Here is an 8819-nt window from a genome sequence, read left to right as displayed (position 1 = left end):
GTTTGTTGACAATTTAGTGAATAAACTGCATAAGCCATAAGTTAACGTGTGAGGTAGTAGGATTTTTTTTTCTGGATTATTTGCATCCATTGGTACACATGCTTTTCTTTCTAAATGTATTTTCACTTTTGCATACTCACTGATGCAGAATATTCATTTTCAGCCTCTATTGTGTCATGTTATTTATGGACCTTTTATACATGTAGCTTACTATGCGTTATTGGTTCTGCTCATTGATGAAGGCTGTCAGAAACCTATACATACATTTTTTAACCTTTTCGTCATAAGGTATCTGGTGGAGAGTTAATTCATTGTCTCATTGGCAATCATACCCCAACTTCTTATTTTTATATTGGAACTGTAATCAAGTCTTAAGCAGGCAAACTGAAAGGGAACTGTAGTACCTTTAATAAATAACTACTGAAAAACAAGAGTGCACACGCTGAAATGTCTCACCTTCTTTTCTAACCATTGATTTTATGTTGATAGTCCTAAATATAAAGCTTTACTACAAGTAACACATAAACTTAACAAGATCCAAGAAAATGAGGTCAAGGTCAGATCAACCAAATGAGAAATACATGTACACCTTACAATCATTCAATAATACAAACATAGTTGACCTATTGCTTATAGTTTCTAATAAACAGTCTTAACCAAGAAAACTTAACATTGACCAATGAACCATGAAAATGAGGTCAAGGTCAGATGAACCATGCCAGACAGACATGTACACCTTACAATCAATGTATGCATTAAATATAGTTGACCTATTCCTTATAGTGTCTAAGAAACAAACTTAACCATGAAAACTCAACATTGACCAATGAACCATGAAAATGAGGTCAAGGTCAGATGAACCATGCCAGACAGACATGTACACCTTACAATCAATTTATGCATTAAATATAGTTGACCTATTCCTTATAGTGTCTAAGAAACAAACTTAACATGAAAACTTAACATTGACCAATGAACCATGAAAATGAGGTCAAAGTCAGATGATACCTGTCAGACAGACATATACACCTTACAATCCTTCCATACAACACATATAGTTGATCTATTGCTTATAGTTGAAGAAAACAGACCAAAACACAATAAAATGCTCCGCTGGGCGCAGCTTGATACGACCGCAGAGGTCGAACCCTGAACAGTTGGGGCAAGAATGGACACAACATTCAACTTTGATACAGCTCTGAATTTGGATTGTGATTAAATATTTGACACAGCATAGGTTTCTGACACAGAATGAATGTTGTCTAAGAACAGAATTTTTTTTAATTTACCTATAATATGGTCCAATATTCAAAATCTAAATACATGGTTAGATTCAGCACATCAAAGAATCCAAAGAATTCAATTTTTGATGAAATCAAACAAAGTTTAATTTTGGACCCTTTTGACCTCAATGTGGACCAATTTGATAATGGGGCCCAAAAATCAAAATACATGGTTAGATTCAGCATATCAAAGAACCCCATATATTCAATTTTTGTTGAAATCAAACAAAGTTTAATTTTGGACCCCAACTTGAACCAACTTGAAAACTGGGCCCATAATAAAAAATCTAAACACATGTTTAGATTCAGCACATCAAAAAACCCCAAGAATTTAATTTTTGTTAAAATCAAACTAAGTTTAATGTTGGACCCTTTGGACCTTAATGTAGACCAATTTAAAAAACGGGACCCAAAATTAAAAATCTAAATACATGGTTAGATTTGGCATATCAAAGAACCCCAATAATTCAATTTTTGATGAAATAAAACAAAGTATAATTTCGAGCCCCATTTGGACCAACTTGAAAACTGGGCCCGAAATAAAAAATCTAAATACATGTTTAGATTCAGCATATCAAAGAACCCAATATATTCAATTTTTATTAAAATCAAACTAAGTTTAATTTTGGACCCTTTGGACCTTAATGTAGGCCAATTTGAAAACTGGACCCAAAATTAAAAATCTAAATACACGGTCAGGTTTGGCATATCAAAGAACCCCAATAATTCAATTTTTGATGAAATAAAACAAAGTTTAATTTTGGACCCTTTTGACCTCGATATGAACCAATTTGATAGCGGGGCCCACAAATAAAAAATCTAAATACATGGTTAGATTCAGCATCTCAAAGAACCCCATATATTCAATTTTTGTTGAAATCAAACAAAGTTTAATTTTGGACCCAAATTTGGACCAACTTGAAAACTGGGCCCGAAATCAAAAATCTAACTACATGTTCAGATTCAGCATATCAAAGAACCCCATATATACAATTTTAGTTAAAATCAAATTAAGTTTAATTTTGGACCCTTTGGACCTTAATGTACACCAATTTGAAAACGGGACCAAAAATTAAAAATCTAAATACACGGTCAGATTTGGCATTACAAATAAATATGGTCAAAGATTTTACAAATCTAATGCGCCATACTGTGCAATTAAAGATTACTTCTTGAAATTTTTCAATTTTTGAAATTTGAAAAAAAAAATATTTGAAGAATAATTCTTTTCAATTTCTGAAATCTGAAATGAGAAAAAATTGACCCCCACCTTTTTCCCCCAAAAAATTCTTTCCCTCAAGATATGGTCATAATCTCAATTCAAATTTCCAATGGAATTTGCAACCATAATTACCCATTTAAATTTACCATAGTGCTAACTTAATCTATTTTATAATAGAATTTAAAATATGGTGTCAAATCTTTCATATGGATTTTTTTGTAAAAAAAAAAGATGCAACATTTACAGATATATTTACTGGTCTTCCTTTATAAATATGCATTTCTTTAAACATTATTTAAAAGCAGTGTAAGGGAAGTAATCAAAATGTTGTATGTGGATTACCTCCCTTACACTGTTTTAAATTGTCTTAATTGTTCATTAACCATTACTTTATACATAATTTAAAAGCAGTGTAAGGGAGGTAATTCAAATGATGTATTTGATTGATCTCCCTTACACTGCCTTAAAATTATGTTTTGTACTAAAGTATTTGTCCATATAAAAATGCTTGTTTTTTGCCCCTTTTTTGGCCCCTAATTCCTAAATTTTTGAGGCAATTACCCCCAAAATCAATCCCAGCATTCCCTTTGTGATATGGAACCTTGTGGTACAATGTCAGAGAGATCCATACACTAACACACAAGTTATGTCAGAGAGATCCATACACTAACACACAAGTTATGTCTGGAAGTTACAAAAATGCTTACTTTTGGCCCCTAATTCCTTAACTGTTGGTACCATAACCCCCAAAATCAATCCCAACCTTCCTTTTGTGGTATTGAACCTTATGGTAAAATTTCATAGAGATCAATTCACTTAAACTAAAGTTAGAGTGCGAAAACCAATGTGTCTTCGATAAACGACGACGACGATGCCGTCATACCAATATAAGATCGCAAAATTTTTTTGCGGTCGTATAAAAACTTGACACTGAGAAATGAACCGTGAAAATGAGGTCAAGGTCAAATAAAACCTGCAAGACAGACATGTAAATCATAAAATATTTCCATACACCAAATATATATACTAGTAGTTGACCTATTGCATATTGGATTAGAAAAAAAGACCAAAACTCAAAAACTTAACTTTGACCACTGAACCATGAAAATGAGGTCAAGGTCAGATGACATCTACCAGTTGGACATGTACACCTTACAATCATTCCATATACCAAATATAGTAGACCTACTGCTTATAGTATCTGATATTTGGACTTGACCACGAAAACTTAACCTTGTTCACTGATCCATGAAATGAGGTCTAGGTCTGACAGGCATGAGGACCTTGCAAGGTACACACATACTAAATATAGTTATCCTATTACTCATAATAAGAAAGAAATTAACATTACAAAAAATGTTAAACTTTTTTTTCAAGTAGTCACTGAACCATGAAAATGAGGTCAAGGACAATGGACATATGACAGACGGAAACTTCGTAACATAACGCATCTATATACAAAGTATGAAGCATCCAGGTCTTCTAGCTTCTAAAATATAAAGCTTTTAAGAAGTTAGCTAACGCTGCCGGCAATGGATCACTATCCTTATGTCGTGCTTTCTGCGACAAAAGTGGCAGGCTCGACAAAAATCAATGAAATATTCAAAGGATACAATGAAGCTAGCCATATGAAATATTTTTTTGTATGTTGTGCACCTCTTTTCTCCTTTCAGTGGCAGGGGCTATGTTATATGGTTGGCTGTATCATAACTTGTGATAGGATATAGTTATGCAGTGTTAAATGCCGGTCCCAATGGGACACAGATCCCCAGGCAACCCCAAATTGATAGGGATAAAATAATTAAATTATTTCACTCAATCTCAACAACAGGACAAAAGTGAAGGAAATCAATCTAAGCATACTAGATTATTTAAGTATGTGATACTGTGGATTCAGTATTATTCGTTGGATACCAATTTTCGTGGGTTTTGTGGGTACAGGTGAACCACGAATTCAAATGTTCAACGAATTGAAATTTTTATATAGGCTTTGTATACAGAGATTGCTAAACCACGAAATCAAATATCCAGGAAAACGCAAGTTTTCCTCGATCCACGAAAATTGATACCCACGAAATTAAATGAATCCACAGTATGTGATAAATATTCAAAAGTGAGATTATTTGATCAAATCTAGCCTTATGATACAATTTCTTGAAAAAGTATTAAAGCAAAATTGAGCTCTTCTACAACATATGGGCAAATGTCTAATTTTCCATTAATAAAGTCCAATAATTCTGGAAAGGCAAAACTTGAATTCGCCAAAAGCAAAGTGAGCTTTCTGTAAATTACACTCATACAAAATAAAAGGGAAACACTTGAGGCCAGAGCTGAGGGAAGATATATTCGGTTGTCAAAAGTATACCAGTAAAATAAAACATATAGAATCTTATTTATTATATAACAGTGATATTGCTTTGATAAAAAATTTCATGAAAAAAACTGAGTCAATAATCTGAATTTTTTACTAAATATTGTAACATTTCACTTATGCACATTTTAATGTTTATGAGTCTGTCATATTTAAAAATCCTCTTTTTACTACACTTTGGAGCCCATAGTCTGCTAAAGCTTCATTTATTTAATCCTGCATTAGTTCAACAAAAATGTCTGCTAATAATCACTTGAACCACCTGAGTTATTTGGTGGGGTTACCTTTCTGTACATGAATATATCTCTCTTAATAAATTTCGTATACATTTTGTAAATTGTTGATTCCAGGTATTAAATTTTTTATCCTCCAGTAAAATTATTCTCTGACACGATGTGTTGTGTACTGAAAAAAGAAAATATTTTGTTATTAAATTAAAGTTTGTTAATTCAATCAAGACGTAATGAAGAATGATAATTATAATATATTGTATTTCATTGTTATGGCCATCTATGACCCCAATACAGTCTGCTTAAGTCATTCTCTTATCTGAAAATAATGACAAATTCATTAAAACACTTCATTAGGATATAATGCACATCTTGTAAGAGTTACTTCCCTTGTATTGTTTTTAATCATTTAAATTAATTTTAAATTACTGTACCCTTCATTCTTGAAATTAGGTTTTAAATCCAAATGAAACAATATTGACATTTATACAGCATAGATAATAGAATAAAATCTTTAAACTATTAAAAGTATACCATTTGGCCTTAAAGTCTGAATGATTCCTTGGCCTATATCCTATAAATTTTAAGTTCCAATCCCAATTTATTACATTGGCAACTTTCATGTCTGACTGTTAAATGCAGAATATTTTCAGTCTGTTTCCTTATGAAAACAGTTTAAATACCATGTATATTATGTTTTTGTTTCATATTTGGGGGATTGAAATCATAGCACATTGTCAATAACCCACTTTTGTAACCCTATTAAAACAGACAATTTCAGATTACTTACCCTTAATATATTGTAGTCCTATTGTTTTCTGTTAACAAAAATAATTTTGCTTTCAACATCACTGGACATTCCATTTGATTACTGTTTTCTTGTTGTATGTACAGAATATCATACATGTACAAGTATTTTTGTTTGAATAAAAAAGTCCTCTGTTTTGAATTTTTGATCTATAGTGAACATCTTTCTCCATCCTGTAAATATAAAGGAAATTTACATACAATTACTATTAATGCTTATTTACTAAATTATTCAAAGCAAAATTAAACTTTGCATTGTTATTGTCAACACATGAATACAAATTTGCCAAAAAAATTACCAAGAAAATACAAGTATTTATTAAGTATTATAGATAATTATGGCAATGCCCCCAGCATTTTTGCTCAATACATGTACATAAAAGTTTCAGACAAAGAAAACATTTCAAAAGTCTTGAAAAATAATTTTTTGGTTTAACAAGGATCAAATTTATGTTATACCAAACCTTTTGATAACATTTTTATATTTAATAGTTTGCATAAACATCATAAGATCATAACATGTCTATTGTACAATGCAAGCTGAAATTTTATACATTTTGGGGGCACTCAAAACCCAGTTTTATTTTAATTTAAATCCTGGAACCACCACTGTCATGACTGTATTGTCACTAAATTGACACCTTGAATTTGACTATATTAATGAAGTTTGAGAAAGTAATATTGTTAATGGATTATCATTTCTAATTAGATTGTTTATATAATCATTGGAAGAATATAACATGTCAGATATAACATGTATAAAGAAATTGTAAATTAATTAGTTTCCGGGGATTCATGTAATGCAAAGCAGCATGTGTACAAGCTTTTCAAATGGGTGGGTAATTGGTTAATTTCAATGTGTAAATTTCTTTTATAATTTTAGAGTTATGATTTAGAGGATGGCTATCTTAATTAATTTTTTTTATGGGAAAGATCTGGTACATGTCCATGTAATCATGGACCATGGTGATAACCGAACATAAAATAAACATTGCTCTGACAAGAGTGCTGACACAGGATGAACATGAATATTCTGTCCAATAAAAAGGAAAGAACAATTGTGTACAGATTGAAAAAAAATTAATAAGCCATAATAGTAAAATAAGAAGATGAATATAATGTCCCCTTAAATTCCTCCTACCCACCCACCCACATAAAAATAAAAATTTTCGTATGAGTATGGATAGTGAACCCCCCCCCCCCCCCCCCCCAATTGACAGAAACAAGTGCTTGTGATTGATTTCCCTTTGTATTATATGTTAATATAGTAATGAAAGTCTTTTTAAATATTAAATTTTGGTGTATATGAAATGGGACGCCTCTGATTTGATAATGGACTTTTGAGTTGAATTTGAGACGGTCAGCAAAATTCATGTGTATTTGGGGGAGAAATTACCCCCTTTTTAGAGAACTTAAAGTCGGCATTACACGTGATCATCCGTGCTTTCAAATTTGATTAATTTTGGTCCGCATTTGCTGTTAGAGGTTCACAATGTTCTATTATCTGAGCACGAAGTGATAGCGTGAATATTTTCCAGGGAGATTGTGAAGAACACTTTGAAAACGGATGTTGACAACTTGTGTGGGTATAATATTCCCGGAGACAAGGACGGATACCTAAGACCGAAATCCGAATATAATTCACCAGTGGTTGGTGTAAATAGTGTATTCAATATATGTTAAGAAATGATGAAAAATGGGATTTCAATTTTCATGTTTCATATAATTTTACACTTTATTTTTGCCGTTTAAATCATTTTTTGGGATTCCACTTTTTTGAAAATAATTAACTTGGTATAACTGAAATAATCCTTTACCTTTTATGTTGTGTGGCATTAAGTTTTAGCATCCAAGAATGTCATAAATGCATCTTTACAGCATGGAATGCCAAATCCAACGTCAAACAATGGCCGCCATTACGTGTTGTCAACGTCGTCTAATGAACCGTATCACTGAGCACCGAAATCAATACTCAGGCGCTTCCGGTTGTCCTACTGAACCGTTATTCATGAAAAGTAAAATCTGGTTATAAAGCGTATAAGGAAGAAGGTACATATTTTGATGTTTTTTAATTGACTGTCTCGATTCGCTTGATATGTGTCATAATCTTGAAATAAAATGTTAAACAATGAAAAAAGAAAAAAAAAAGAAATGAAAATCGTTAGTAATATTCTGCCAAAACATATTATATATAAATTTTGTTTTTTTAGTTCAGTGGAATTTATGGCAAGTCTTCCAGCACGGATGCAGGTAGAAATGTTGAAAGACGATTTAAACAGAAATAATGTTTCAAGAATTTATATAAGCTGGAATCCATCTGGTTTGCAGTCAGCTGATAATATAATGTGTGTATGGGGAAAACGTCATAATGGGTAAGGTTTCTATATTTTATTATACAATAGTTTTCGGAATATTTATTTACACTTTACTTTCGCCAAAAAAGTCCTGAGAGCACACATGTACACGTATCTTGTTGTGACTTTATACCGCACCTGGCCGAAAGGCTTTTATTGAAACTTTTCAACCAGTTAAAATGAAATTGCTCCTCTGAGTGTCTAGTTTATAGTTTGTTCATATTGATTTAGTTAATCAGCCAACATGACAGCCATGGCACAATATAGAACATGACGGTAAAATGCCAGTAATTGTCTAAAATCTTGAAAACCATAATCGACAAAGAAAATGTGAAGCTGGAATTGGTTCCGAATGTCAGCCATTGTATATAATCTACTGTATCTACTCTTTATATGTATACAATTAGCATACGATACTTTGTAATATTGCCTTTATAGATAACGTTTGATCAATTTTAGAGTTTTTGATATTATCTTAAAAACTATAATAGGTAGATTGTAAACAGCAAAATTGATCAGCAATACAAGATCTACTAAAATGCCGAAATGACT

The 8819-nt window shown here is 31.7% G+C and overlaps 1 long non-coding RNA gene across 1 annotated transcript; it reads right to left on the bottom strand.

Moving 5' to 3' along the window:
* Window positions 1-4952: 4952 nt before the first annotated feature.
* Window positions 4953-7904, bottom strand: LOC127726082 (uncharacterized). The gene is made up of 3 exons (XR_007993319.1): window positions 7731-7904; window positions 5897-6087; window positions 4953-5281 (listed from the first exon to the last, which is right to left on the bottom strand). It is a non-coding gene; the product is annotated as an uncharacterized LOC127726082 (long non-coding RNA).
* Between the last annotated feature and the right edge of the window lie 915 nt (window positions 7905-8819).

Source organism: Mytilus californianus, unplaced genomic scaffold (assembly GCF_021869535.1).
Source record: "Mytilus californianus isolate M0D057914Y unplaced genomic scaffold, xbMytCali1.0.p SCAF_16, whole genome shotgun sequence".
NCBI lineage: Eukaryota > Metazoa > Mollusca > Bivalvia > Mytilida > Mytilidae > Mytilus > Mytilus californianus.
Note: the sequence above shows the minus strand (reverse complement) of the source record. Positions and strands in the feature narration are given on the sequence as shown.